Raw genomic sequence first — 8,525 nt, 5'->3', positions numbered from 1 at the left:
GGTTGCAGGTTTCAGCAGTATAGGTTGAAAAAAGAAAACTCCCTAGAAATTTTTATTCTACATTAACTAGATAATCTCTAAAAATCAGTCAAGCTCTGACAAATTATAGGCATGTATTGAAAAAATAAGTGATTTTGGCAAATTCAAGGTGATTTAGAAACACAAACCCTTTCTTTATGGGAGTACATTCTGTGGTCTTCAACAAACATTTCAGATATTTTAAATCCAAATAAGTTAACAGTTAAAAGAGTTACTAAGACCAATTGTACGATATGTGAATAATATCTGGCTAAGAACAAACTGGAAAGACATGTTGACCAAAATAAAATTTGATTTATTCACAAATAAAATTGATTTACTTTTGTATTTTGAGAAGGCCCCAACATCAAATTTGATATGAAACAAATATCAAAGTTCTCCCATTTTGAATTAGTACCACATTTACAATTTTAAATTATTTTCTGTGTTCATATAATTCTGAACTGACAGCTTCTGTAAATTGAACTGTAAGTATGATGATTTTAAAGTGAAGCCTTTGTGAGAAATAACTTATTTCATAGGTCAAAAATATATTCTGTGAAGATATAAAGCCCAAACCAGAGTGACTCATTTTTTCAATGGAATCAGGACAATGGTGAGAATGCTCTAAACAGAATAAAAACATAATAGCTTTTTTTAAGTGAATGAGCATGGCTGTGTGCCGATAAAATTTTATTTATGGACAGTAAAATTTGAATTTCATATAATTTTCATGTGTCACAAAATAGAATTATTTTGATTTTTTTTTAACCATTTAACAATGTAAAGATTGTTCTTGGCTCACAGACCATACAAAAACAGGTGGAGGGCTGGATTTGGCCTGTGGGCAATATTTTTCCAACCCCTGGTCTTAATATATACTCTTTTGACATTTATTTGTTGGCAATTATGTAACTTCTACTTCATTATTAAGTGAGAACAACAATACAAAATTTTGCTTAAGGCTTTGTCTAAACTGCTGGTGTACCAATTTTTAGGATAAAAATTAAATATACTGCGAGAGGAACTAGCTAAGTTTCATTTATTTCTTGATGTCACTTTTATACAGCTCTCATGCACATAGCAGGGAACACACCTTCATTTCACAATGGCATCTGGCTGCACTTCTGATTATAATACAGCAAGTGCAAGTTCACTTGGAAATGTACATTTATATACCCTATATAAATTAAATATGCTACAGTAGGATGTGTAACAGCAAAAGCATGATTTTGAAATTCCATGACTAGACCATTTCTGCTTGGCTTAATAAAAAATGTACCCAATCATTTAAATCTGGCCATTTGGGGTAACATGACAGAATATAAAATGTCATGTAAAATTTAACAATTTATCTTTTCATAAAATAATCTTCAAACTTGAAATCTTTTTTTAAAATATATTTTATTGATTTTTTTATAGAGAGGAAGGGAGAAGGATAGAGAATTAGAAACATCAATGAGAGAGAAACATTGATCAACTGCCTCTTGCACACCCCCTACTGGGGATGTGCCCCCAACCAAGGTACATGTCCTTGACTGGAATCGAACCTGGGACCTTTCAGTCTGCAGGCCAACGCTTTATCCACTGAGCCAAACCAGTTAGGGCGACATCTTTTTTATTGAATTGTTATATGGACATACATTATTATAGCAAGAAGATTTAGCAACTTGGCTAATTTTTTAAAAATTTGTTCATGAAATAATAACATTATTTTTGTTAAAACAGTAGCTAAATGAATCTTTTCTTTCTACATTTAATGTATTAGGTTGCTTCCAAGTCAATTTCCCAGCAAAAAAAGAAAGAAACAATCAGTCTGAGACTCACTTGAGTGTTTAATTCAAACCTCTATTTGTAGTTTCTAAAATGTTGATCCACAGACCACTTTCTTGTTACACATGTGTACCAACGAAAACAAAAGGCAGAGAATCACTGCCATCCCTACAAAAGGAATGGCTCCTTTTCTAACATTCTTTAAAAATATACAATGTACAGTCTTTGTGCCTCATCAAATGTGGCAATGTAATAAATACACTGGCTTAGTTCTCCTCCCTGTTCAGCAAGGTCCACCAACTACCTGTTATTAAGCCCTCTCCTTTTTGGATTTCTCCAGGGCTTTGTCCATTGTTTTCTCGTTCTCCCCTCGACACTTGGGACAGTACCACTTGCCCTTTGGTTTATGATTCAGTCCTACACAGGAGAAGTGGAACCACTCGATGGGGCACTCGTCATTGTCACAGCCGATCATTTCTCCATAGGAGACCTGATTGCACAGACAGTACGTGGGCTCGTTCGGGTCGATGGGAAGGTCTGCAGGGGATGCTTCCCTCTCTGCTTTGGCCTTGGAGCGTTTCTTCTTCTTGGAGGCCTTTGCTTTCTTCTCCTTAGGCGTTCCTGAGGTGATCTCATCATGGTCGTGATTATTGGCTGCATTCTCCCCATTTTCACTGTTGCAGTCTCCAAGACCTCTTATTATTTGGCTTTTCTCCCTGTGTGATTGTCTTGTTCTTGCACTTATCCTGGCCAGCTTTGCCTCTATGGCCAGTGGTGTCATTGACCTGTTGGTGTGCCTCAAAGAGTTCCACGTGACTGTCCACCTGCCTGGTCCTGTTCTCCACCAGCTCCACCATCTGCCTCACAATTGGATCTTCTCGTTGGTCGCCCAGCTCCTGGCTCCGGATCAGGGCTCTCTGAATGCAGTGCAACACTCTCCTCTTCCGGTTGCTATCCATCTCCCGTTTAAACTTCTCATAATACTCATCTAGTTCCTTCAGGATTTTGTTTCCTCCATTCCTCACAGCCACTGGCCTGTACCCAGGGTCCCTGGGGCCTGGATGGGAGGCATAAATTTCGTCCTAGGTGGAGCCAGGAACGCAGCTAACAAGCCTTGACCCCTGCACTGGGGCGCCGCCATTGCTCTGCCCATAATAGCTTTTTTTGTCACCTGTTGAGCAACTGCATTTTCCTTACTCCTAGAACCACAGATGCCACCAAATAGTCATACTGCGCAATCAAAACAGGAGAGTGGAAAATAGCCTGCTGTGGAGAATGACCAAATCTGGCCAACCTGTGGAAATCACTGGCTTTGCAAATTAAGTCATCTCCACTGAAATGAGCACGAAAACTAATTCTGTACTTTTTGAGGGAGGCATCTGTCACAGCTGCAACTCCAAAATATAACCCTTATGTATAATAATTGAATCTTCCCTTAGACAGATTGGAGGATCCTTCAGCCCAGCCTCATCCCAAGAGACAAAGGCTATTGTAATTATGAGCTACATAAGAGATCAGCTAACTAGGGAATTGGGATTCCCTGAAGCAAACTTACTCTAAAACTCTATCACAGTAACTTTCCATTTCTCAGGATGGATAAGGAGGTATTGGTATGGGAAAACGACATCATCAAACATACCCCTAATTACCATTACCCAAAGGACAGCCAGGTGGGCAAAAACTGGAGACTTACAAATCTAGCCTTATCAGAGCAGGCAGGTCATAAAATTATTAGAAGGTCTGCGGAAAAAAATGCTTTCAAGGTCCATCAGCTGTGATAATATCCTTTTAATCAAGACTGTACTTTTGCTAAGCAAAGCTATAAATCAACTAGAATGGTAGTAAATTAAATGTAGTACTTATAGTTAAGAGGATATGGAATTAAACAGAGCTGTATCTATGTGTGCTGAGGGAACATTAAGACCAGTACAATAGATTCACATTTCACGCTAAAAAGAAAGCCATATTTATTCTGAATCACTTCATAGCAAATGATTTTTATTAATAGTATTATACAATCTTTTGTTTTTAACATCACCCAGAATGATTAAATATCAAGATTAATGCTACGGCCCTAAAACATATCTTGATTATTCTGGGGTTGATTATTCAGTTTGGGGACTATGCATCCCCAACTGCACCTGGCCTCAGCCCCATCCTCTTTCCTCTCTTGTCCATTTTTCTATTTGTTCACTCCTGTATCAGAGCATGTGGGCACAAAAAAAGAGATACATGCAAATTAATCAACTTTGCTACTTAATAAAAGGTTTGGTAGGAGAAGAGATGATAAGTAATGGCTAAAATGAAGCTTCTAGACTGTCTGCAGATTTCATTTTTCTTGTTATCTGGTCCCTTGTTAGAAATGTGGCTTCATTTAAAACTACTATACTCTAATGCAGTAATTCTCAACATAGGAGCATTAAAAAAAAACCTGCCATCATCCCACACTATTATAATACATGGTCCATATTATGCTCCTCACAATTACATAGTCAAAGTTTATTATACCCTAGTCTGTCTATAAGGCAAGTATTAGTCCTATAATCTACTAGCAGCACTACACAAGGATCTCACTTTTACTTGGGACCCTAATCTGGATACACTGAAATATGAAAAAGAATAATCTATCTAAAAGCATCGATGAGTATAAAATGTGCTCTAGCTAAGTTGAGTAGGCTCCACCCAAACCTTGGACCATTTGATTCTATAATTTACCTCCACAATCCTGACCCTCAAAGCTAAATCTTCCCCTGATCATATCCTGGTCAATAAGCCCAATTTACGTCCTCAGTTTCATCATGTGTCAGCAAATGCCACAGTTAGTCCCATTCTTCCCCATTTTCAGAACCAAATATTGGGTTTCTCTGTAACAATATGGCCATAGCTCAATACACTGATTTCCAGTGAGTTCACCTTGAATAAAATGAAAAATACCCTCACCCCCTGTTGTCTGTGTCCATTGGTTAGGCTTATGGGGGGATAAAATCACATATGTAATACCTTAATCAATAAAGAAATTTTTTAAAAAAGAAAAATACCAGGAGGTTAAAGGATCAAAAGCTGTTTGACATGTCTTTGTTGATTATATCATTTGGCAGAATATGCTTTGCAATTAACAAAGCAGTCACTGGTCATTCTTATAAGACTGACTTGCCAGGTTCAATACGCCTGTTCCACTGAATTGAATGAAAGGGCTCTGTTCCTAAGGAGAAGAGCTCAGGATGTTTGACACCCCCCCGCCCCACTAACATTTAGAGGCTGGTGTCACAGAAGACATCATGCTCTTTCATAAAACAGCCCATGGTACTAGACAGAAAAAAATCACTGCACTGAACAGTCCATGAGTCTGACCCAGAGTCTGACGTTTCTTATATTCTTAGGAGGAAAGAGCCATGTGGCAATTCTCCTAAAAGCACAAAAACTACAACACAGCATGGCCCACTCTTTCACTCATAGCCCCACAGTACCTTCTGCCCTACCTCCAGCTTGGTCTTCTGAAGACATTGAAACCTCTTTTTACCAATGAAAGCAAATTCAACATTGAGGAGGAAAATATTCCAAACTTGGGCCTACTCCAAGTTTATCCTCCTGAATAATTCTGATTTGGGCAAGAAAAATTAAGATTTTTATCATATACGCTGATGACAGTTTGTGTAGATTCTAATGAATCACTTTTCCCAATCCTGATACTACCAAAAAAATGTAGACTACATATTGGCCAGATCTGCCAGAGTTATGATTTTGCATCATTTGAATCCGCCCACGAATTTCAGAAGTAAATCTGATGTTTTATTTTTTTTATTTTATTACAGAGAGGAAGGGAGAAGGAGAGTTAAAAACATCAATGATGAGAGAGAATCACTGATTGGCTGCCTCCTGCACACCCCGCACTGGGGATCTAGCCCACAACCCGGGCGTGTGCCCTTAACTGGAATTGAAACTGGGACCCTTTAGTCCGCAGGCCACTCTGCTCTATCCACTGAGCCAAACCAGCTAGGGCAAGTCTGATGTTTTGAAGCTGTCCATCTGATTAACAATTAACACTTAACATTAACAATTATTAATAAAGAACACTTCAGATTCTGGCCAAATAATAAATTTAAAAAGCAATGTTGCTGCAATTGTATGTTTTTTACTCAGTAATTTTTACTTTTGCAAACCTTAACAATTATAAACATGGACTATTTTTTTGTTTATAAAAATAGTACATGCATATTATCCCAAATCCCTTTAGAAGAGTAGAAACGAGAAAATAAAAATGACCTGGAATCTTGGTACCATCTAGAGACAACCCTTGCTTTAGTGACTTAAAAACTAATCTCCTGAAGGACTTGAGATACCATGAAGGACTATATATATAATGTTAGGCAGTTTTTGTCCATAGTCTGACCAGTTCTTGTAGCTGTCCTTGATTTCAAATTTCCTTTAAGTGAGACACTTTTAGAAACAGAAAAAAATATATAAAAATGAATTTAAAATACTAGAAAAATGAATTAAAAGTATAATTGATTGCAATTCCATCACTTGGGCACAACTAACCTTTTAATATATCCTACTATAAAAAATGTTTCATCTACCTCACATGAGATTATTTTTTTCTGTTGCTATTTGGTGAAAAACAACAGCAAAGCTCTCATTGACCAAAATACATACATGTTGCCCTTCTCTAAAACACTTTCAAATTAGTCACTTTTAGCTTGGAAATTAGTTCAGTCTCCATGGACCAATTCTTAGCTTTTTCAGAGCTTACCAAAGGACCAATTAGTGCCAATTTTGATTCATGTAGGAGACTTAGACATCTTATCTGTCAGGAACACAAGCCTGCCAATTTATTTCACAAAGGCCACTAAACAATGATCTGGATAACATTTATTTTAACCAATAGCAGACGCACAGCTCTAAAATACCTGAACTAGCGAATAATCACCCCCATGAACTTTTAAGGAATTAGTTAAGATTTTAAATAAAGCATGGTTAATTATGAAGTGCTTTGAAAAGCTATGAAACCAAACATGTTTATTTCATTTGCAATGAAATAAACTGTCCTTACATTATAATTTTACAGAGAACCAGTGACAGCTCAAGAGTGCAATTAAGGGGGGGGGGGAACATACCAATTCTCTGTAATGATTAATTATAATGTGCATTGCTTAAAAATGGAACATCCTGAAGCTTTCCAAGGAAAGTTCAGGCAACACAGGTGACCTTAAAATAAAAAAGCCTGCTTTTAATCAAAAGTTAGAAAAATGCATTCCTACCCCCACCCCGTTTTTTTTTAAGGGAATGAGGAAGGGAGTGAATTTACAGACAAGGAAACTAAAGTTAGAAAACTTTCTTAAAATCTAGAGATGTGAATTAGTTCACTTTTCAAAGGCTGGGGGAAAAAACACCTCTTGGCAAATGTACCTAATCTAAGCGACCAGAACAACCAGTCGCTATGACACGCACTGTGGCTGGCCAACTGGCCCAATAAGGGTGGGGCCTGCCAGCCAACCTCCCACGGCCCCTCCCCCCTGCTGGCCCACCCCCAACTGCCCCCCCATCAGGGGTGGGGCCATCTGGCCAATCTCCCATGTCCCCTCCCCCCACCTGTGCACAAATTCATGCACTGGGCCTCTAATCTAATCTAATAGAGGAATATGCAAATTTGTCCATTACAGCATCACATCATGACCAGATCATGCTTGACAAATATGGACTGTTAGCTAAATCACCACTAGTTTTTGTAGATCAAGGTTATCTAAATATAGCCAAGCCAATTTGTTTAAAATACCACAATCAAGTAGCTGCCAAACAGACCTTATGGACTGCAGAGCCTAGAATGACCTGCTACAGAAAATGTTTGCTGACCCCTGTCCTAAAGTAATAGGGTATTTAGTATATTAAATCTATACTAATAATAGAGAAATATGCAGATTATCCATTACAGTGTCACATCACGACCAGATCAGCAGGCTGTGTCCCCACCCTTTGCTCAGGCAGCTACAAAGCCAAGGGTAGGATAGGATACAATAGGAGGGGATAAGAAAGGAGAGGGAGAGGAAGGCAGGCCTGCATGCAGACAGGCCGAGAGGAGAAACAGAAATACAGAAAGGGAACAAGAAAAAGATGCAGGAATGGAAAAGGGAAGGAAACTGCATGCGGAAGGGGGTGGCAACCATGGGGGGGTGGAGCAGGTGCGCCCAGCGAGGGGTGGAGTGCAGGCAGCGAAGAGCGAGGAGTCCCACCCAGACGCAGGAGGAGGGCAGTGGTGGCTGTTGGCGGGGAGGCGCCCATGGGCTCAGGATGGAGTGGAGGACGGTCCGAGGCCTTCTGGGCGGAGGCGCTCCTGCTTCACGGCAGCAGCGCCCGGGTCTCAGCCACCCTCTCTGGGCCAGGCATCCCAGGCAGGGAATGGGAGCAGGACAGTGGCGGGGAGGCTAGGGAAGGGGGGATGGCAAACACCTGGCCAGGGCTGAGTCCTGGGCAGCAGGTTAGCGCCCCCCCCACAACAGAAGCTTTAAGAAGGAAAGGAGAGAGGGAAGAACTTTATAAAGGAGTCAGTAGAGAGCAGAGTTAAAGAAGGAAAGAGGATGTTGAGTGAACTTGCAGGAGCTATAATGAAAATCAAGTATAGTTGTGTACTGGGAACAGATTTTAAAAGTAGGAGTCAGAAAAGAAAAAAAGATAATGATAGTGAATAATTAGGCAGGTAGGTAGATATTAAAACAGTGGAAGTAAGTAGAGAAGAATGT

General features: G+C 39.4%; 1 protein-coding gene and 1 pseudogene across 3 annotated transcripts in view; both read right to left on the bottom strand.

Moving 5' to 3' along the window:
• Positions 1-8,525, bottom strand: part of AMMECR1 (Alport syndrome, mental retardation, midface hypoplasia and elliptocytosis chromosomal region gene 1) — a 125,169-nt gene that overhangs the window by 10,691 nt on the left and 105,953 nt on the right. The gene's annotated exons all lie outside the window — the stretch shown is intronic.
• On the bottom strand, positions 1,846-2,947 carry LOC102263708 (annotated as a pseudogene).

This window comes from Myotis brandtii, unplaced genomic scaffold (assembly GCF_000412655.1).
Source record: "Myotis brandtii unplaced genomic scaffold, ASM41265v1 scaffold199, whole genome shotgun sequence".
In the NCBI taxonomy this organism is placed as follows: Eukaryota; Metazoa; Chordata; class Mammalia; order Chiroptera; family Vespertilionidae; genus Myotis; species Myotis brandtii.
This window is presented reverse-complemented; position numbering and strand designations above follow the sequence as displayed.